The sequence below is a fragment of the Thermobia domestica genome, chromosome 13, assembly GCF_964235325.1.
Source record: "Thermobia domestica chromosome 13, izTheDome1.hap1.1, whole genome shotgun sequence".
Lineage (NCBI taxonomy): Eukaryota > Metazoa > Arthropoda > Insecta > Zygentoma > Lepismatidae > Thermobia > Thermobia domestica.
In genome coordinates this window covers 214,850,719-214,875,082 of record NC_137466.1, presented here as the reverse complement: position 1 = coordinate 214,875,082, position 24,364 = coordinate 214,850,719, and the positions used below count along the sequence as shown (strand labels likewise).

Genomic DNA, 24,364 nt, shown 5'->3' with positions numbered 1-24,364 from the left:
ATTTGCCACATATATGTCTTTACCGACTATTCACATACTAACATTATAAGAAATACCGGGCGAATTCGTTATCAAATTATATTCGTAGAACAACATATTTATAGACATGCGACAATAATTTTGGACATGAGTGTACCTGTTATTTATAGTTTTTTTTTTCAATTTTGAGTCCTCCATTCGATAGAGCATCAAAAATCATCTGAAAGGTGTGATGGAATTTTTCGCGTCACTCCTACCATTCCCGAGATATTGACCAAAAAAACAAAAAAACAAAAAAGGCCTATTTCCGGAGATTTAAGGATCCATATCTCGCAAACCGTAAGTTATAGAGATATGATATTTGAGTTGATCAATACCTAAGAGGACGGTGAACAGTTTGCTACTAAATAGTAACCGGTGGCCACTGGCTAACTGGCCACCGTTCCTCAGATAGTTCAAATTTTGGGGAGATTAAAGAAGGTATATTTCGGGAATCGTAAGTCAGAGAGAGATGATATTTTGCAAATTTTTGCGAGAAGGAGAAGAAGATGCGGATAAAAAGATTTACTTTTACATGTAGGAACAATCACAGTTATCCTTCCTGCTCCATCTCCTCATTCATTTTAGTTCGTTCTGGCAATGCTCTTGGAGCATTCTGAATTGGTTTTATTTGTATTCGCGGGTGGGACAAAATGCACTCGCGGGTCGCCATTTGCCCATCACTAATAATAACTTAAAGAATTGGACTCAATATTCGATTTGAAAAACGCACAAAAAAGCGTACAGGCTGTGCTTCTTACTTAATGCATTGTGATTTTATTTCTCTAACACCCGACTCTTTGATTAATGTGTTTCACTGGTTCAGGAAGCACTTTACTCTGCTGTAATGAACATAAACCTTTACAAATACAGCTAAAATTCTTATCCATATTTTCATCAACGGTAAATGTATATATTCCATTCTTGGACTGACACAAAACCATTGTGACAAGAGCCGTTAGCTTAAAACTGAAATGATCGTGTGATAGGAATCTATGCATATTAACAAGAGAAGAAAAGTGTTTGCATTCAACCATTAGATACTTAAGTTAGTCACACTGCTTGGGTTTATAGCGGTAATTTAAAGCGGACCTACCATCTGATTATTTGCGTCATATGGTTTAAAAAAATGTTTTGGTTATTATTATTATTATTATTATTATTATTATTATTATTATTATTATTATTATTATTATTATTATTATTATTATTATTATTATTATTATTATTATTATTAGTATTAGTAGTAGTAGTAGTAGTAATAGTAGTAGTAGTAGTAGTAGTAGTAGTAGTAGTAGTAGTAGTAGTAGTAGTAGTAGTAAGAATTATTTTGTGTTAGGAACTGGCTAAGATGACTGTAGGAATGTAATACCAGGCACTCTTTACAAAATCTGAAGGGGATAAAAATATGAGAGAACTATGTTTGTAACAACCAGTGGCGGATCCAGGATATGATCAAGGGAGGGGCTAAACCATAACTTGCCGCTTTCTCCAGTGTAAAACAGGATTGAAGTCCATTTTATCCAGTGTACACCTGAGGGTCAAAGGGGGGCTATAGCCGGTATAGCCCTCCCTTGGATCCGCCCTTGGTAACAAGTGATCTGTTAGGCTCCCCATGTAAGCAAATTTGATTGGAATTGAACAGGTTCGTTTCATAGTCGTTTGATCGCTTTTGAATCACCAACAATTACCGGTTGATCGACACGTGTATTGACATATTACAAATAATTATGTAGGGAGGGCCAACAATTTTCGCTCGTATTCAAGAAATGAAAATGTACTCCAGGGGCGTCATTTAGGAGGAGCAGGAGGGGGAAATTACTCCCCCCAAGAGTTTGAGGAATACATATACTTTGATTGATTGTCTACTAATATACTAGTTAGTACAAAACGGGAAAGTCTTTTGTCGGTGGTGCTCTTGCCCCCCCCCCCTCAAGCGAAATCTGAATTCACGCCCCTGATGTACTCTTTCAGTTTTATGTCTCACGTTTATACGTTTTAGGCTAAAAGAGATATTGATAATGGAAATAATGAATTAAATAATGGAATGAAGAAAACTGAAGGAAACGGGGAACCCCGAGAATAACACATACATGATGTTTGTCTACAACAAAGCCATTTGGTGCAAGTTTGGATCGAACCAGGGACCCGGATTGAAAGACCAGCAAACATAGGTTATACAAATCTTGTATTACGTAATTTAATATGGTAAGTATACCAAGCCTAATAGCGTAGACCTATATAGATGTATTATTATAAAATATTCTTAATAGCATTTATATTAAAATAAATGCGTATTTATAAAAGATTTAGATATTTAAAATATATATGTACTTTATTCTATTAACTCAAATTAAGGGGATATTAATTAATAATATTTTTAAAATATAAATGTACCAATAAATGCTCAAAGTTAAAACATTATAAAAATGTAAATTTGCTTTCGATAAATACAAGAGTCTGATGGTTTGTAAAGCATTTTGATTCATAAAAGTAGTCTCATCTAAAAAAAAAAAAAAAAAAAAAGTTTGAGAAACGCTGCCTTAGGCTAGGTTTGTGCGATATCCAGATGTAGATATCGAAAATCAAGATCGACAAAATATCAAAATTTGATTGATGTAGCAAAATATCGAAAAATATCGCAATATCGGCATACTATCGAGATATATCAATCAATAACATTTTTCGTTCGGTGCAACGACATTGCGCAAATTTTTCTAAAGATTAGATTGTTGCTAATCGCTATAATCTATGACTTATTAACGAGGAGCAGAAAAAGCTGAAATTGCACAAATTTCCACTGCGACGTTGCCAACAAGAGGATTCAGGAAATTTGTCCTTGGCGAAAGAACACAGGGTACACCTTTTACTTTTTTCGCCAATATAAATTCCATCCTGATGAAAGCTTCACTGATGCTTCTCCAGTTTATTGCTTCTTGTTTAAATTACCCTCCTCACTAAAATTTGCTACTAATTCTCAATCCTGATTGGCTCGTTGTAACAGTAACTAAGATGCAAATGCAAATATAAGGATCATTTATAGAAAGGTGAAAGGAGAGTTATTAAGATACGTGGAAAATATATAAAGAAATAAATACGTGGTAAATATGTATTAAGTTACCTGAAATATATAAAACAAATGCTTGTTTGTGATAAGCCCAAACTGGAAAATGTAAACAAATCCTTATCTCTGATTGGTCGAACGCCTGTCCATGATATTTAAAGGGAACTTATACGGTGTATATATATTTGTTAATTTCATGCAAGTTTGTTTTCCTTATAGTTTACCAACAACTATTTGCTTCCAATAACTATTTTCTTAGTTATAATCTTACAGGCAATCTTACAGTTAGACATGATACAGAAAATTATTGACAGGGACATGTTCCCCGTCTCCCTCTCTAATGACGCCCGTGCACACATATAATAGCGATAACTGAAAACGCTATCTATTGTCATCCATTACTTGACATTTTTCTCACTGAAACGAGTTGGTTTTTATTAGTCGAAATGCTTATGGTAGTGATGGCAACGATGCACAACATATTTTGTGCAATTTCCAATTTTGGTGCCTGATGGCTTTATTTGTGTTAACAGATAAGGGAGTGAAAGTTTGCGCAATTTCAGTGCAGCCTTTTCGTTATCGATATTTGAATATTGTGCTTCAGTTGATCAATATAGCATATCGTAAATATCGCAATATTGCCGTAATATCTACATAGCGACATATCGATCAGTAATTTTTTTTTTTTGATATCGATATTTGAAAATTATAGATTGATATATAGAAATATTGAAAAAATCTCAATATCGGAAACTATCATAATATCGAGATATCGACATATCATCAGTAAAATTTTTCGATATCGATATTTTAAAATTATGGATCAGTTTATCGAAATATCGCACCACTCTACGACATGCCAATTGGCTTGAAGCCAAGGGCGCCCATGTTGTGGTTTCCAAGGGGGCAAGTATAAGCGACGTTTCAAATATAATTTCAAATTTTGCTGTAACTAATGTAAAAATTCTATTTGGTTTTCGATTTTCCCTAGTACAATTTCCTCTTGGGGGGCGAGCGGCCCCATTTTGCCCTCCTGATGGGTGCCCTTGCTTGAATCTGAGTTTTCATTCAAGAATGCTGAAATAATCTGTTCCTATAGGTAGAACTACTTTTTCCTTTACCTACCTCATAGAAACAATATTTCATCAATTACCAAGAATAGAACATTAGATACCAAAATAATTCCTAACAAACAAACAAAAAAAAAATGAGATAAGAAAAACAATTGAAAAAATGAAAGAAAAAATATTTTATTACTTAGTTAAATCCTTGAATTTGCAAAGCAAATATTAGACCAATGGAAACGCTTATAACGTTATGACGTCACTCTTTTAAAACTTTTGAACGAGAAAGATCTCTTATTTACTTGTTACTTTCCTTCTTCGCTGTGTTGATGCTAATAGTCCCTGGAGGGCAGACAAGCCTAACCAGTGACTCGATTCAATTGTTGTGGTGGGCAGACACCGGCATTCTCGCAGTGTTGCAACAAGGTCATGCCACTGCCTCCGTTACTCACATTCCGAGGAAGGATGATTCAGTCATATGTGTCATTCTTTCCTTTCTTGTTCTATGATTTATTGGGGGTCAACTTTGTATAACCTCCAATATGTTCACTTAGTCGAGAGAAATATAGTACCATAAAGTAATGGTTTTACCAATGACCATTTCCTGTTTTGGAGAAGAGGGAAAGGACCGGTATACAGTGAGATCTCACAGTAACGGGCATAGGCAGGTGCGCACGAAGAATTTTTTAGTTGGGAGGGGTCTACTACTTCAAGATACTACGTCTATGGAGCTTGAACAGGTGTTATTCTTATCCGAAAAGCCGGTAAGTAATTGTTAAGTACTGCCACATATCTATATATTAAAATAGTAGGTTTATTAAAATAATAAAACGCTGGGTTTATATGTTTGTGGCTAATCCTTTCGGCAATGAGATCTCGAAATCCAAAAGTGCTAGCTAACCTGCTAGGAACACGACGTTTTCGCTCTTGATTCCAAACTTTCTGTAGATCCACTTTTCATTCAAAGTTTTAAAAAACTTGTCTTTATTTTTCTATTCCACATTTTGGCCGTATTAGTTCAATATTGCAACGAGGACGTTAAGGTTAATACCCTTGTGAAAGGCAACCAGTAGAGGAGCTACGTATTGCGGGTTGATGGAATTTTAGGCGCTTTGCTTTACTCGTAATGATAAAACCTATAGCAAGCTTGTAACTTCGAAGGCTTGTGGACCTACAATGAGGCGTATTCGGATATGGAATTTATATATATATATATATATATATATATATATATATATATATATATATATATATATATATATATATATATATATATATATATATATATATATAATTTGCATTTGATATAATCTATTACTTATCCAAGTTTGCCACAAACTCCCCCCAACATTCTACATTTATATGTTTGTCTATAGGAATTCACTCCCTTTGAGAGTCTTCCTGTTCTTTACTTGTGTTCGTAAAGGGACTTGCACAGGTATAGTGAGAAGTGGGAAGAATATTCACGCTTATATTAGAAATGTGCGCTGTGTAAATGGCGTAGGTTCAGCTAGTATTTTCATATAAAAATAGTAGAAGTATTTTTTTTTATAAGGAAAGAGACAGTACAAGTATAAGATCAAAATTTTTAAACTACATCAATAATTTCTCTGCTAAACAAGTATTGTTTTATTAAGAAAGTATCCAAATATACGTATGTCGAGTTACCAACTATTTTAGGGGCAGTCCGGACCCGGTGGGCCTCTACATGGATGCGGCACAGAGACATATGATTCTTCCTAAATGAGAAGTATCTGTTGTGGAGAAGTTATACAAATTGGGGCCACTCGGTCGAAAAAGTGTCAAACAGTTTTTCAGGCCAGCCACCCTGAATGAGGTTTTCCTGGGTTTTCCTCATTCACACCAGGCAAATGCCGGGGTGGTACCTAACTTATAGGTCCCGGGCTGCTTCCTCCCTTCCCAAATCCTTCCTTCATTCCCTTTCTCCGGATTGTGTGCTATCCGAGGGACGTCATCCCTCAAAACGTAAAGGGCTAAATGGCCTTAGATGCCGAAAGCCCAGAAATCTAAATCTTAAACCCTAAGTTATACAAATTTAGATTATAGTAATTGTGTAGTAGTTATATACACTACACACTAAATATGTTAATTGTATAGTAAGGGACAAAAGTTCTTTCCGTTTGTTGAAATTAACTTCGTGAATAACTTCAGAGTAGCAGAACAATTTGAGTACAGTTTTGAGTAAATAAAAAAGAATGTAATTATCTGTACGTTCCAGCCATACCACTCTAATTCCCAAAATAAATTTTATCAAATAGAAAGAACTTTTCTTGCTAACTGTACATGTAAATATAGATTAGTATTCAAATATTGTACTCAATGCTGGAATTACTGAGGAAGTTCCCATTTATAAAAAAACAAAAGTATCACTCCGGGATGCGTTTCTATAGGCGTATACTGCGAAGAGATTTGAACTGGTATTTGTGATCGTTTTCTCACTCAAGTGTAATAAATTAGGCTATATCTCTAAAAGAAAGTCCCTTACTTTGTTTATTAATTATATCAAAACTGAAAGTAATTCAATAAAACCATTCAGCATTATTATTATTAAATACTGAAAATGGATACAAAATTAATCAATTATTATCAGGGGGATATGCAATAGTTGTCTACCTCAGGACACTAGTTTCTGCTCGAAACTTGCTAGTTCAGTTCAAGGGATTAATTAAAGATTTTTTTTTTTTCCAGATTGCAGAAAGTGTTTTCTGTGTATACATATGAGTACAGAATAATTCTTGTCCGTTATGAAGAGGTCACTAAAATGTTTGGGATAGAAAGAAGACGCTCGTATTCGTGTCTCAGAGAGTGTCTGTAAAAACCATGGTTCTCTCTCATAATAATGCAAAAATGAAATGAAATCTTTCAGTTTAACCTCCACGATTGTGCCCGTTACGCTAGGGGAGACAATGGTTAAAACAAGTGAATGATGATGGAACAATTGGTGAAATAAGAAAGTTGAAAAAAATGGGAATTCCCCGAGAAAATTCACTGCCACGATGTTGTCCATTACATACTTATTTATGGCCGGGGATCAAACCAGGAACCCTAGGCACCAGAGGTAACCACTCTACCATGTCCCTCTGATAATAATAATAATATAAAGGTAACCAAGAAAAGTATGTCGCTTTTTGAGGAGGTCTGTGTTCTATTGAGTCTCACACTGAGTTGAATGCGAATGGAGATACGGCGAAGGTCAGTTGTTGGTCTGCGTATATCCAACATACTACCTGGTTGTGACAGTTCAGTTACACCGTGAACTTGCATAAGGACAGAGTGAACATGAGACCTCCACAGAGCGTTATAAGGACGTGTATGCTGTACGAGTTCAAACTGAGTCAAACACCGCTATAGTGGGGCAGAAGATGTGTCAGGCCTTTGGTGAGGGTGTCTTGACTACGCGGACAGTGCAGCGGTAGTGTAACAGGTTTAAGAACTGTGACGAAACACGCGAAGACACCACGTGCTGGAAGACCAACACATGTACAAAATGAAGATCTTCAGGGAGCAATTGAGGCGAACAGCGGCCAGACATGTCAGGAAGTGGGACTACAATTCAGTGTGAGTGGAGAAACTATTTGGCAGCACCTCCATCAACTTGGAAAGCACTACAAGTTGGGTCGATAGGTCCCACATAATTTGACTCCGGGCCAAAAGTCAATGCAAGCAGACACATGTATTTCTTTGCTGTCTTGTCTGAGGAAGGAGCCATTTCTGTACAGGGTGTTGATATCTGATGAGATGCGGGTTCTGTACGAAACTCCACGGCGCCGTCATCATTGGTTAGCATCCCATGAACCGGTTCCAAAACAGCCGAAACCAGCAGTGCACCAGAAGGTCCTCCTGTGTGTTTGGTGGACTTCTCTAGGCATTGTGCATCGGGAACTGCTACAAGCTGGTTAGAACATCAATGGAACTGTGTACTATCAACACTTGAGGCGTATTCAAGAAATACTCAAAACTCTGGAGCCAGAACTTCAGAATTGCAAAGGGATTCTCCTGTTACAGGACAACGCTAAAAACCACGTGGTTAGGGTAACCCGGGAAACCATTCTACGCCTTGGATGGAAAACACTATTGCATTCACCATACTTCCCGGACATTGCACCGTCTGATTATCACCTGTTCCATTCCTTCGACAATCACCTTAGAGGACGCCAGTCCAAATCCGTAGTAGAGGTGCAAAATGCATTTAATACATTCTTCGCTTCACGGGCCACCAAATTCTACTGCGGTGAAATTCATAGCTTTCCAGAGTATTGGCAGAGGTAGTCGATGCTGATGGGGACTATTTTTAATTTTCCAGGTACGCCTTAGGTGACATATCAGTATTCAAATGTAGTGGGTGAAAAACGATAGAACTTTCTTGGTTACCTTTATGTATATTTTTGACAGGACAAAAAGTTCGTCCATATTATGTAGGTATCTACTATTGAGATGGATCTGTTAACGGAGCTTTCATGTATCTGACAGTAACTAAGTAATTCTATAGTTTGCGGAACACAAAGGTTTATCGCCACGGAAACAAAATATCTTCATAGGATTATATGCTAGCCAATCCTCTCTAAAATCTTGTTTTATGCCACCCTCTTTCAATGTTTGTCTATCTGAAGATAGCCGGTGTTAGTTGCTTAGTTCTGTATAGTTCTGCTCTCTTAGAGGCGGAATTGTACGGCGGGGAACGGTTGATCTTGCGTGGAGCTATGTGCACTCAACAACTGCATTGGATTCAAGTCTTGTCCATGGTTCGAAGTCCATCCTTCATAACCTTGGTGCTATAGAAGGACTATATGCTTAAGCCTACACACATCTCTTTTCCCTAAGTTTTTCTATTAGGATACTAGGGATTCCCGAAGGCGCGTTGAGTTAATGGAAGAACGTTAATCTCTGGTGTGAGGCGACCCTGGTTCAATCCCAGACGCTATAAACTTGTAAACAACATTGCTGTTACCCAACAACATCAGATTTTGTAGGAAAACCATTAGATTAGCAATCCTGCTGTTGGTGCTAACTAGTTCAACTATAACCAGGAAGGAAGAGAAGATGCAGACAGAGAAAGAGACAGTATTTACCATGTTTCTCAATCACAACATTGGAGAGGTCTTTTCAAACTATTCGTGCGTGCTAGAGTGACATATCAATCAGTAATATTTTCCGATATCGATAGTTGGAAATTATGAATCAATGTATAGAAATATCGAAAAAATATTCCAATATCTGACAATATCGAGATATCGACATATCGATCAGTAAAATTTTTGGACATCGATATTTGAAAATTATAGTTTGATATATCCAAAAATATCTCAATATCGGAAAGTATCGTAAAATCGAGTTATCGTCATATCGATCAGTAACATTTTTGATACCGGTACTTTAAAATTATGGATCGATACATCGAAATATCGAAATTATCCCAATATAGGAAAGTATAGTAGCATCGAGATATCGACATATCGATCAGTAAAATTTTTCGATATCGATATTTGAAATTTTTGATCGGTCGATTGGTTGAAAGCTTTGTTACACTCCCCATAGGCCTAGTACTGAACCTCGAGTTGGTTGTCCTGTCCTCTGGTCAATGTGCAGCAGACCTAAAGAACATCCATCTGGCATGAGGGATCGATTTAAGGTATTAAGCAGATGACAGTGGCGGATCGAGGAGGGGTATGCCTCCTCCCTATTTTTTTGAGTGACAAATAAGCTATTATTTATATACTTTGGAAGTTTATATTGCAGTTGTGATATACCTATCATAGTTTGGGTTTTGGCTGGTCTCTCAGTTTTTATGTTCCAGATCCGTCACTGCCAGATGATTGTGGATCTTTTTTTGATGCCGGTTCGAATCTCACTCGAACATATGGGTATAGTGTATTGTCCTTTTTCAATTCGCTTCATATTAAAGCACAGAAACACAACAAGTAAATGTTCAAAATACATTCTTATCTTCAGTTCGTCATAGAGCCACTGGCTGAAAATCAAGTTTTTCAATGCGGATAAATTATTTCCTTGGAACTGTGTTACGAAGCGGAACAACTATGCAATCGTATTTTCAAACAGAGATCACAATTTATAAGGAATACGTTGAGATCATTTGTTTATTTATCACCGACACGCACAGAAATGATAGTAAATAGTTGAAGATAAGGATTCGTAGAAATGTTCCGGGAAATATCAACCACAAACCACAGAGAATCAGATACATTTACCTAATTGTAGTGACACACTTCCCGCAACATCAGATACTCGTTGTCGTCACTTCTCCATACGCAAAACAAAAGCGTCACGTAGAAGTTCAAATGATCACCCATCATAGTAATCAACAGGATTATTATCATCACAAATATATTGTTCTATTGCTGGCAGGTTACTTGCTGCAGCAACGGCTCCCAGATTATCTTCTAGTCTTGGCATAGGAATTTCTACGCCACCTATCCTGATTACCTTAAAATCAACCATTAATTGTAAATCTTTTTCTCATCCTCCCTTGTTTTCCTTCGTCTATCTCTTCTATAGCGTCTAGGGTTGCCTGCGAGACAAGAATTGTGGGTATCTCGTCTCGAAAAAGTCTTGTCTCGTCTCGTGTCACATAACGAAAATTACACAGGTCTGCAGAAATAAAGCAACGCTAAGCTGTTTCGGTGTAAATAACTGATTCGTATGTGTTGGGGTGCGCTGAATCCAGGAATGACAACCGTTTTGTCGTGGGACGTCTTTGTTTCGAACAAACGAGTTGGTCATTGTTGAACAAAAATATGAACACAAAAATGCGATATACAGAAACACCATTAACAGCGTAACACAAATTAATGTACAGAAACACGCACACACGTGAAGACAAAAAAAGTAATACCACCCTCAATTAGATTGCTTATGAAATAGTCTGTTTTTTAAAGGTCAAACTTCGTTTGAAGCTTGTCCTTTTGTAGGTGGCTGCCGGAAGATCCCTAAACAACATCTGGCAGTAGTCTGCCATCATCGTAACACTCCAGTCCCCCTGATACCGTCGTTCCATTTCTTTGATATCTTGATGGAAATGCTCATCCTGCTCTTCACTCACTGCTCCCACATTGTCAGGAAAGTAGTCAAGGTGGGAGTTGACAAAATGGACTTTTAAACTCATGGAGCAACCAAGCTTTCGGAACGCATGCATCATTTTTTCCCCCCCATAATTTCCTTGTACTGTGGTTCCTTTCAGTTTCCCAAAAACGTTTTGATGACCACAGTAAAGGCAGCCCAAGACTCTTTTTTGAGTTGGAGTCATTGAACTGATGAGTCTTTGTCGGATGAGTTTTCTAATATCAGGGCCAACAAAAACCCGCGCACTCGCGTACTCGTAGTATTTGAGCAACAAACAATGTAGCCAGAACTATTTACCAACGTTTTACAAATCTAAGATGTAATCTTAACTAAATTCGTTTTATGAACAGATTTATTGTTTTTGATTTTTCTTTGTAATCTCGTACTCTTATTCATGACACATACGATATGTGTCAGTGAACCCCATCCGGACCAATATACATGTATTTTCATGTTTCGGGGAGCACAAATATATTTAATCTTCCATGTTCATTTTTATTTTCGTGTGATGCATTTGTAATTTAGCGATTTCCAGCTACCTGTTTGACCACGTTACATTTCGATTGTGCAAAAACTTGACGTCCCAGGAAGAAACGGGGGTCATTTTTGACTTCGGTGCACCCAAAAGCGTAAACATCAGCTAAACTTATGCAAACAGCTTTTTGGTTGCAGACCTGTGTTATGTCTTATCTCGTACAGTGGGAATTCTAGTAAATTCTTGCGTAGAGAGGACTTCCTTCCCACTTAATATTTTTTAAAAATAAAATCTCCCGATTAATAATTTGCCGGAGGTGAACAAAATGTCACTATTATTAGGAATTTGTACATTAATTACAGCACAAAAAAGAAAAAAAGAAAAGAAAAATAAAAAATACCTGCTATTTTCCATCATTATAACGTTTTGATATTTCTTGTACTATGTACCATCTTTTATAGGACAAGGTGTCCCTAATTTCACATAGTTTAATAATTATGGGGGACCGCGGTGGTTTAGTGGTAACGCATTCACCTCTAGTGCATGGGGTCCTTAGTTCGATCCCAACTCACACAAATCCAGCTTATGTTCTAGATCCGCCAGTGTCTGATGATTCTGAAACTTTTTGGCGCTGGTTCGAATCTCACTAGAACATATAGGTCTAATGTATTGTCCTTTCACAATTCGCTTCATATTAAAGCACAAAAAATACATTATGTGTGTGGGTTTTCTTGAGGTTATTCCGTTTCCTCTCACTTTCTTCATTTCATTTCCTTCATTTCTCATGAGCCTAGCCGGAATAAGCGTGGGACGTAAAACAAAGATTTTATTTCATTTTTCATTTTTAAAAAATAATTATGGATATTCAAATAGTGAACTTATTACATCAAAGTAGTCCAGTGCGGAGGTATTTTTTTATTGTTTGTTTTAGACGTGTTTTACCACCATCTATCATTCGACGGTAAAAAAGAAGCTGCATGGGCCTACTACGTTTTATCGTAATCGAAAACATTTTACGTACTTTATACAGGGTGGCCCAAAAGTAGGTATATAGGGATTTAGGATTTAGATTTCTGGGCTTTCGGCATCTAAAGCCATTTAGCCCGTCACGTTTTGAGGGATGACGTCCCTCGGCGGGAAGGAAGAAAGGATTGGGGAAGGAAGGAAGCGGCCTGGGACCTATAAGTTAGGTACTACCCCGACATTTCCCTGGTATGAATGAAGAAAACCCAGGAAAACCTCATTCAGGGTGGCTCGCCTGAAAAAGCTTTTTACACGTTTTCGATCGAGTGTCCCCACCGAGAATTGAACCCGGGACCGCTCGCAACGAAGTCGAGAGCGTTAGCTACTACGCTACGCGGGCCCACAAAGTAAGTATACAGTGCCGTACTGATCGGCTCATTGCAGTTTATATCATTTCTTATTGTTAGCCATCAGCTAGACTTAGTTTCTTTGTTATTAATTCTTAATGTGTTTCTACTTATATCTCAAGCTCAAAAGAGCCGAAGCAAATGAACCCATAAACTAGAATGTTATAGTTGATCAATGCAGAGGTGTATGCCTACTTTTGGATCACCCTGTATTGAGAAAATACCTTGCATGAATGTTTAAAACTTACAACATGGGAGCGACTTTTATACTTAATTGTAAATGGAAAATGAAATGAAATCTTTCAGTTTAACGTCCCACGATTATGACTTTTAGGCTAAGGAAGATGATGATTACAGCAAATGAATGGTGGTGGACGAATTGGTGGAATGAAAAAGTGGGAGGAAACAGTACCTCGAGAAAACCCACGGGCACGATGTTGTACACGACAAACTTACTTGGCCGGGATCGAACCAAGAACTCCATGCACAAAAGGGGGGCCTCAGTGGCTCAGTGGTAGAGCGTTCAGCTCTGGTGCTTGGGGTCCCGGGTTCGATCCCAGACCCCACCAAGTGAACTTTGTGGTGGACAAACACTGTGTGCGTGGGTTTTCTCGGGGTTCTCCTGTTTCCTCCCACTTTCTTTATTCCACCATTTCATTCATTTCTCATAATCACCGTCTCCTTTAGCCTAACCGGCATAACCGTGGGACGTAAAACTCAAAGATTTCATTTCATTTTTTTCCATGCACAAAAGGTCAGCCTCTATCATTTAGCCACCACGCCCTTCCCCTCATTATCGATAGATTTAAACCTCAAACAATAGGATTATTTGTCAAATTGCAGTAAGGCATGTAGCTATGAATCTATCAAATTCATTAAAATCGGATGGTTTATCAAACAGACAAACGGATAGACTGAAAATAGACACAGATGTCGATGAAGTCGAATGGGTAGAAGCTTAGCTACGCTCGCTTCAACAAGCTGAGTAGATAATAATCAATCAGCTATTTCAAATAGATAGAAGGGACAGGGATAACAGAAAACAGTTATTTAGTCGAGTCAATTTTACAGTGCACCATTGCACAGAATAACTTACTTTCCCGTCTATAAACTTTTCTTAGTCCATCGACAAGAAAATGTAGAGAAAAAAAAAGTACTGGAAGACTGTAACAGGTGTATTTGCCCTAGTTTGCAACATTATTTGCAACAAATTAGCACGATTTCTATGAGAATCCGCCAGGAAAAAGAAATAAAAAAACTGAAATACTTTCTCTCTGAAAGAAAGTATAGCCTATACAAACTAATGTTTTAACCATAGTAATTAACTAAGCCGTAAGATATTAAGTAAATTAATGAGATCGTAATCATAATCTTGTTTTATTTGTCGGTTAATCATTGTTGTGATAATGACCTATAGATTGTTGTGCTTATCTTCTTCCCTTCTTTTCCGGAAATTCAACCAAACGTTGACGTCAGATAGGTATGCGTCATGGATTTCCAGTTACAACAAAAACAGTGAGTTCAGAGGAGGCGGGAATACAAAACATTTTATTAGCTTTTTCTTCTTCGTTCGCTAAGAAAGTAAAACACACACTCGTACATAACACTTGCTTCAGACAAGCGTGAATTCGTTAAGTTCTCTCACCGTTTTACAGACGACAAAAGGAACGGACCTATTAAACCGTGGTTGTTCACTTTTCAAACGGGGCTTCTGCTTTGCACCACAGAATAACTACTATTTTTCTTCCTTTGTTTTGTAACTTTATGCGCGTCACACTGAATCACTCTGACTGAAATCTGAATCGGCGTGAAAGCATGCGAAGCTATTTCTTTGAACTGTATACAACTTATTAAATCAACAAATCTTTTTGCATATCATATACAGTGGTTTATGATCAAAAACAGGTTATATAGAATACAAAAATTTGGAGTCGACTTGTGACAAGTGTTTTTGTGTGTACTTTGCGCTTTCGTTACTTTTCATGTGTGTGTCATCTCTTCATGTGCGAGTATTAAGTGTATCTTTCAAGTGCAAACAAAATTATGGATTTGTGTATATTAGACATCTTATCAAGCATATATCAATTCCTTATCGCCAATTCTGCCGTTAGCTGATACTTTCTGTATTGCTAAACCATAAAAAGGATTATTTGAAGTCTAAAACCAGCTTCAAGACCAATGTGTATCTGAATGCGTCATTTGTGAAGAAGAGAAGTCCGAACCGGTAAGATATAATATTAATTAATTAAGTTAGATAGTTAATTAGCGAATTTCCATATTGAAGCTGCAAGACCAATTTAACAACAATGAAAAGGAAGTACAATGATGCCAACCAGGGACGCTTTTAAAGTACCACTCCAGTATTAACCTTGTCAATGTTCTTTCAGGTATAGGCCTACTTCCAAGATGGATTCTTTTTTCCCTGGAGTTGGCCAACTGCCTCCCTGAGCTAAAATAGATCAAATTCCCATCAGGGAATCCCGAAGAAAATTTTCTAGGGGGTGTCTCCATTGTTGCTATTATGTCTGGTATTTCTGATATCTAATATACGTGGTTTCTATATTACGTATAGCCTACATTTTCGTGAGCCAGGGCGCCTTCTCCCCTTCTGGGGTCCATGATTACGATTACATGTCACTCTTGTACAGGACGTCAATTACTAAATTGTACCCCAGTACATCCCCCTCACATTTTGATTTTGTCACCCCCGGGAAGTGAGTAAATTCTGAAACTTCAGTCAAGATGACTGACCATCGAACTAGAAACCGAGACTGAGAAAGCAACATCACTAATAACAATTAGCATATGACCTCTCTTTATTATTATTTCTAGATATGTTTGTATGATCTGAGCAATAACTTGTTTTCTCTTCCAGTTTCAGATAAAATATAGAGTTCCAGATCACGTGTTTAGCTCTCTTCTTACTCTGACATGGTCTTGAGTTCGATAGCTGGAGGGAGCTATATAACGTGACCAATCGTCTTATTTTAGCTGGGACAGTCTCTTTTCTTCAACTGTTGTCCTGTTTTTCTTATGATTCTCAAACGGGACGCCTAAATGTTCCGTTTTTCAACAAATAAGAGCAGAATATCTCGTAATAGTTGTTCAAAATACAAATGATCAAAATAAATTCTACACTCTTTTGTTAAAAGGATTATGAAGCTAGATTTGGCACCAACACTTATTAGCAAATTTTAAGCCTGTGTTTGAAACTGGTAATTATTTGGTATTACCTTGCTTGTGTATTTTGCAATTTGAAAACATTGCAGGTGCCCAAACTACAACCTGCGCATTTTACGCCTAGCTTCCCCCTCTTCCACTGATTTGTGCTTCCCGTTTTCCAAGTTAAAATTCTGGTCATCTATTTTATTTGTTTTCTTTTCAATATAGTGAAGGTTGTTCTTATTTATCTTTACCCATATCGACTGTGCCGCTAGGGTTAAACTTAAAATACCTATTTCACACAGTAAAGCATTTCAGATAAAGCATATTGATACACAATGACAATACCAAAGAGGGGCAAGGGAAGCGGATACCCCTGCTCCTCCCAACACGATGTATTTTAAATGTCAAGTAATATACGGTACACAAAAATAGCTGCCCCAAAAATGCCTCAGCCCCTTCGTTTGGCCCCCCTCCTCCAAAAGCAAAACTGGCGTCGTCATTGTAAAGACATAAATATTATTCAAACTACACATGCTTAATTTTCTCTCTTCAAAAGTAAAATTTTAAATATGCCACTACCACAGAACGTCACATTCATTTGTTGCAATTTTGTTATAATAAGGGGCGGGCAGACCGGTGTAACCAAGTAGTTAGCTCTCATAATTTTTGTATAGCTGATTACGGGTTCCGACTTCTGGTATTTTCGGAGTTGACCCAAAGTCGTGATATAATTAAAGAAGTCACTGAAAATAAGAGTTGGTGAAATTATGTTTATATCATATGCAGTCTACACAACACATAATCAACATCTCTCTGGCTAGCCATAGCCCCTGTTGAACTCTAACGCCATGTATTTCAGAGTAGGATTAGGAATTTTATTTCTGGACAATCGACATCTACGACCTTTTGCACCCGTTGCGTAGAACGGATCATGTCCCTCCGTGATCACCAGGGCCGGATAAAGGGGGATTAGGGGGGCTATAGCCCCGGGTCTCCATGTGATCAGGGGTCTCCACTCTGATCAAAATCTCAACTGGGTATCTAAAAAGACTCATGAAGATACAATCATTATCATAAAATAAAATATGACCAAAAATATGAAACATATTCCCTTAACTTCCCTACTCTACTTTCACAGAATGTATCAGGCGAAGTCAGCAAGGGCCACATATTTTTTCTAGCCCTAGGTCTCCAGATGGGTTAATCCAGCCTTGGCTATAACTGTACTCGGGGAAGTGGGAAAGGAAGGAAGCAACCTGGGACTTTTATTTTAGGTACCATTCCGGCATTTTGCCTGATGTAAATGAGGAAAACCACTCATGATGGCTTGGTTTTACACCTTTTCGACTAGACTGAGAGTCCGCACTGCGAATTGCACCTGGGGCAAAAGGCAAGAGTTTAAACTACGCTGTGTGTAGCTATAAGTGCTCAGAGTAGAAAGGCATACGTACTGTATTCAACTTACATTGTGCTTACTCCTAGATAAGAGCTTTCGAGAACTTTGTTCAAAAAGCTTACAAAAGTCCTTAAGTACCCGGCTATTTAAGGCGATCGCAAAGCGTATTTATTGCTCATGCGTACTCTTGGAATACGCTGACCATGTATTTAAATGTAGATGGCTAATCATAAACGCAAAAGCAATAAAATCGCTGAGAAAACGTCAGCTCGAGCGTATTTGGTGCGGGTCGGAACAATAGACTGCCTGCTGTTTGAAAGATTTCAAAAGGAAGGAAAAAAAGGAAAGACGTGTTGCCAGGCAAAGGGATTGTAGTAAGAAACAGCTGCTTGGAAGATGGTTTATGCAGAGTATTGGAACTCAGCTATTACACACCTGGACCTGGCAAAAAGACTTGGAAACCCTGACTGGCTCACAGTATGATTTACACATCTGGTGAAGGTAAAATTACTGAATAGCCACTTTGGCCGCGTTCGCTACAGGGGGTAACGCTTTCTCGACTAGCCTAGGACTAAGGAATCTGTGTTAGTTAATTAGTTGTTTAGAGTTTAATATGAAGGTTCAGCACCCAAGTCATATGAAACACGGGATCATTATAACATGAATCCCCACCGAATATCGAGCCTAGTTTCCCACATAGTAGAGATAAGCTGATAAGACTCCGAATATCAGTCTGGAGGAAGAGGTGTACACTACAAAATATTTGGAAACGATTTTTAGACACAGAATACTTTACATATTACCAAGGGCGCCCATGTTGTGGTTTCCAATGGGGGGCAACTATAAGCGACATTTCAAATGTCTTAAATTTTGTGGTGACTATTCTAAAAATCTATTGGGTTTTCGATCTTCCGAAGTATAATTTCCTCTAGAGGGGGGGCGAGCGCCCCACCTTACCCCCCTGATGGGCGCCCTTGCACATTACCGACTCTATTTGAACATCCCCGGATGACACATAATTATTCACCTCTTTTTGGATACTGGTTTCTCCAAGTACGTCCCAAATGTATTCGCAGAATGTGACATAACTTTGTTTTCGAAGGGTTTGCAGAGAAGTGTTTTAAATGTGTCACAGAAGATAGACAGTTTTTTAAAGAATTAACGCTTTATGAACATGTAAAACACACTTTTTAAACACTATTTTATGATTTTTTCTCAAAAACTGTTCTAAAAGTGTTTATATGATGTTTTGTTTTTTACAGTGTAGGATATTCAGTTGTTCTCAATCTCCAGTAGAGATTATATAGTCGAACTTATGGATTTTGTTTCTTTATGTTTTATGTCCCAAACTAATTCAGATAATCACTTGGGACCTTTCCTTATCAGTTTGCATCAACGATGCATCAAAATTTACCTTTTAGTTTGTGATCTTCGAAGACAGATATTGATATAGCAATATGCCGTTAGTGACACAGATTTGGCGGTTTGGAATAATTTATCTCCCACTTTTTTTTTTTTTTTTTTTTTTCAGATTCATCATCAAAAGTTCTTAGCGTAAATTTTGTCTTGTATTCTGGTTCACTAGTTGTGTGAAGATAAATTTTGGTCTACTTAGTGTTGAAAGATGACGGGAATAAGTAAGACTAGCGGTTGGTTAAGAATGAATTAACTTGAGAAATTTGCATCAAGCACAAGTGTCACGATTTGGGATTAAATCTGAGAACCCTAAGTTATAAATTTGTTTCTATTAAACTGCTTCGCTTTCCTTCTCACTGTTTGTAAAAATGAGGGAGAAGTTATACAAATAATATTTAACTTACTCTTAAGTGATTTTATCTGTATATTAAAATGTTATGTTTATATGTTTGTGGTCAAGAAAAGTGTAATGTTTACGGCCAATTCCTTTTTACAATGAGATCTCGGAAACCACAAGTTCTACAAACGTGCTGTTTTCACTAGTCTATTTCAATCTTTGTGTAGTCCTGCCAGTTCTTATTCAGTAAAAAAATAAGTGCTTTTATTCTTCTAATCGACATTTATGGGTCGTTTTGAGCCCATAAGATTAACATGGTCGTTAGGGTAAAACTAAGGTTTATATCCTTGTGTTAGGCAACCAGTAGAGGAGCTACGTAGAGCGGGTTGACGGATAGTACAGGCACTTTGCTTACCTCTGACAATGGCAAAACCTATTGTATGCTGACAACTCCAAAGGCCTCAAGAGCCGCAATGAGGCATATTCAGACGGATATGAGTTGTACGGAACGGATATATAACAGGGAAAACCTCCATTTGACATCCTCTGTTACATTTCCAAGTTTGCCACAAACTCAACCCAGTATCTATACATTAAAAGCTATTTATATGTTTGTCAATAGCACTTCACTCCCTTTGTGTCCTTCACTTATGTGTGTAAACAGACATGCACAGATGTAACGAGGAAATGGGAAGGAGATCCAGGGTCATATCAGAATGATGTGCTGGGCAGGTTCAGCTAGCTACACTAAATACTTTTCATGGCCTGGTAGCTTACATACGTAGTAATGGGTTCGTTTCCCGATGGGGGAGCTTGTCTCAGACAAAAATCCAATAGAGATTTGGACCATACTGTATACAAAAGTTTGGTCTCAAACTTTCTTGCTGCTGACAAGGGACATTGGACTTCTATTAAGTAGCTTGACAGTCGGAGTCAAGGATGTTATAAAATAGAGGATCTGCCCATACGTATCTTCATCTTATGAACACAATGAAGCACAAAATAAATAAATAAATAAATAAAAATAAACGAGCATCGTCTGCGTTGATATGTGCGATTGGCTACTCTCGTTTCCGCCATGATTGTTGGCTTGAAACATTGCGATCTTAATGGCGTGGAGCGGGCAGAGGGGTGTGGCGAAACTGTGTCACATGGCTTCAAGATTTTATCGTATGGGCAGATCCTCTATTTTATAATATCCTTGGTCGGAGTGCCGCCTATCTTTTAAGATTTAGGGAAATATTTACCTTCTTTTAATAGTTTGTGACCAACACTACTATCCTTTTCCTTGAGATTAGATGGTTTATCTATTGATACGTCAATTGTTTAAACATATTAGCAGAAACTGCGGTGTTCACGCAGGCTGGGATTTATGTGTTTGGAGGTCCGGGGCAAACAATGCTGCCTGGGATCTACTATCTAAAAGTAACAATTCAGTGTGAGAATATCAATAAACAGAAAGCAGTTGATAAAATATATAAAAATATAAATTCCACATAATAATAATAATAATAATAATAATAATAATAATAATAATAATAATAATAATAATAATAATAATAAACATTAAAAGCTGCCTCATAAGTTGTGCCAGAGTAGGGATACGTACGAGAGAAAGGTCGAAGGTGTCTCGTTCCGAAAATGTTATGAACGTGATGTCTTGTCTCGAAATATGTCTTATTGTAAAAAAAAAAAAAAAAAAAAAAAAAAAAAAAAAAAAAAAAAAAAAAAGTTCTGTATTGTTTCGAATCTTGTCACGAAAATTGTCTCGTTTCTTCTCATGCACAAATCTAGGCATGTTATATTTGTATTTAAAATGTATGATCACGTTCTGAAATTCTTGAGCATTACAATGAAATGAAATAATTCAACTTAATGTCCAATTATTGTTCCTTTTAGGCTAAGGGAGATAGATCATTAAGACAAGTGAATGACGATGGAAGAATTGGTCGAATAAGAATGTGGGGTGCAATGGGAGTACCCCGAGAAAGCTCACGACACGACGTTGTCCACAAAAAACTTACTTGATCTGGGTTCGAACCAGAGACCCCACATACCAGAGGTAAGCGCTTTACCATTGAGCCACCGTAATCTCTAGCATTAAAAGGAAATTTTCCAGTAAATGAAATAATTGTAATTTAGAAATTTGTATTAAACATAAATATACTGTACCGAAAGAAGAAATATGGACTGAATCGTATGAGTTTACAAAGATTTAGGTACGACTGCTAAAAAAGTCAAAACTTTCCCTATTTTCAACAGGCCCTATTTCGAATTCCACAAATTGTGTATGGTGGTCCTTATCAAGGTAAAGGAAATCACGCATACACAATCCAAAAAAGCATATTATATCAATTTTCAATACGTGTACAGGGTATTCTGTATAGGGTATAATTCTCAAAATGCTCTCAATAGAGTTTTCAGATATACCCTGGTTTCCAGGAGGGTTGAAAGTAGGCAGGAGTTAAGCCTTGACAACAATCGACATCCAGTGCTTCGGAGGGAAGTCGGAAGTGTTAGGAACCTGCAGCTCCATGTTTCTTTTGTGTTCGAAATAACGTGTGATGCGATGTCCTATTTCGTCACGGTATATTTCACGTTTCCTTCCTTCACTAAGCGTGAGAGAAAACATCGCAGCATTCTTTTTCCCGGGCACGAGAGACCGTGCTGTTGACGATTATTAACATTTCGGACTTCGCGCCAAAGGATTCCGTGTTCACTGCTGTCAAGGATTATCATTTGCCTACTTTGGACCAATCATAAAGTCAGAGCGTGTCTCAAAATTCGGTTGATTGCATGTCTCGGAATTTCACGCTGCAAGGAATAGTCTGTACACCCATTGAACATTAATAAAACATGCATTTTTAGATTGTGTATGCGTGATTTCCTTTATGCTGATCAGAACCACCACTCCTCGATTTCTCGAATTCGAAATATGACCTCTTGAAATTTGACTTTTTCGCGATTTTGGACAGCCCTAATTCTGAAACTATGCACTTTTCCCCACAGGTTCATAGGAACTTTTTGACTTATTTTGATGTGAGGAATCACCTCTTAGAGTTTGCTGGTATAGTTCATTAACACCCTGTATAACTTGATGATTCCTTGATAAAGGAATTTAGGATACGTCGAGAAGATAAGTAGATAATGTAAAGACAGTTCTTAAGGAGGGGAATATAATTACAAATCTTATTGGTTTGGATTGGTACATCATAAGATCCGAATTCGGACTTTACTTTTGAACTTTCCAATGAACCTGAACTTTCCAATGGATTCTTATTCCACTGCATAATTTTCTTTCCATCCTGTTTGTTTATGCATAAAGTTAGGCTTTAGGTCATTTACATTTCCTGTGTATAGAGTTATCAAATTATTTATCAAACCCCCTTAATAAAGGAAATCCTGCCATTTTAATTATTATTTTTGTTTTAAATCTCTCTGTTATATGATAACAAATGTGTTTAATAGGAATGGTCTTAAATTCACATTCGTCGCTTAAAAGAATTGCGAACAGATTCACTTCCATTTATTAACTGTTGGCAAAAAATATTGCTTCGCAGAAAATATATTTTACCGTAGTGCCTTATTTCATTCCGCACACTACAAACGATCAGCAACATATACACAACCAAGTCAGAGGCGCATCTTAAGGTCCAAGTGGAATCTTTAAGTTAACGTCCCATGATTGTGTCCTGTAGGTCCAAGAATATGGATGATTAATGAAAACGAGTGATTTTGAAATATTAGGCTGGTGCGAATGAAATGTCCCAGTGACGTCTACTATTCGTAACACTTCCTTAGTTGTCCGTTTGGCGCAGTTAGTTTTCTTCATTTTTCTCCACGACCACATTTCGAGAGCACCCAGTCTTTTCTCATCGCTTTTGCGTAATGTCCATCTTTCTGATATATGCAGTACATTGCTCCGCACACCTTTTGTACAGTCCGCAGCAAAAAACCTGCAACACGAGCATGTAAGTTTATTGTGAAACTACGTCTAACAGCGCAGTAAATCGACATAACGTCTAAGTGGCACGAATCACGCCAGGAGAAACTTCGGCATCCTCCACTGTACACTTATTTTGGTGCAAAAGACTTCGTCGTTTCACAATAAACTTACATGCTCATGTTGCAGGTTTTTTGCTGCGGACTGTACATGGGATCCCTCGTTCGATCCCTGGCTAAGTAAATTTGTGGTGGACAACATGGTGTCCGTGGGTTTTCTCGGAGTACTCCCGTTTCCTCTCACTTTCTATTACACCAATTCTTCCACAAGCATTCACTTGCCTTAATCATAGTGTCCCTTAGCCGAAAGAGTGTAATCAAGAAACGTTATACTCATACTCTGCGCGAAATATTTTGTAAGTCCTTTTTTTTAAACTCTGTTCAAAGACTGAAAAACATATTTTTTCTTCGTAAACGCTCTTTTTGCCAAGGGTACCGATATTGGGGGCCGGTGGTCCAATGCTCATGTGGGTCCCCATGTATTTTTATTGTTATAGGCCTATATATTGTTATATGTATCTTTTGTGAATATAGAGTATTTGGCATAATTTGAATTCAATTTGTTCTAAAATCCTCATAAATGCCAACTTAGACCCTTAGCTACAACCGCACATTTGAATGCCCTTCCTTCAAGTTACAGGGAATTCGGCGCCCTTGCCTTTTGTAATTCCCGTCCTATTCTCCTCCACTTTTTTTTTTCATGTTCGCAATTCATCTCTCTATTAGCGTAATAATAGTACCCAGATGAAAAAAAAAAGTTAATACTGAAAAATATTTTCGAATATTTCTCAGCAAATGCTTCTACTACAAAAATATTTGTTCGTTTGGGACTTAGTGACAAACGACGTGCGTCTTTCATATACGTGGAATCTTGGGTTCCATTCATGGTTCAATACAAACCCGAGTACTAGTTCGTATTCCATTTCAAACAATAGGTTTTGTCTCATATAGCCGTCGTG

At 37.5% G+C, this 24,364-nt stretch overlaps 1 protein-coding gene across 4 annotated transcripts in view; it reads left to right on the top strand.

Moving 5' to 3' along the window:
* Positions 1-24,364, top strand: part of LOC145669009 (metabotropic glutamate receptor 3-like) — a 150,223-nt gene that overhangs the window by 58,991 nt on the left and 66,868 nt on the right. The window contains exon 1 of one of the 4 annotated variants that reach the window (XM_081737335.1): positions 4,564-4,910. The exons of 2 other annotated variants lie outside the window; for them this stretch is intronic. The gene's annotated coding sequence lies outside the window, so the exon portion shown is untranslated. Of the gene's footprint in view, positions 1-4,563; positions 4,911-14,630; positions 15,314-24,364 lie in introns of those variants that run through there. One more of the 4 variants, XM_081737336.1, reaches the window with a different exon arrangement.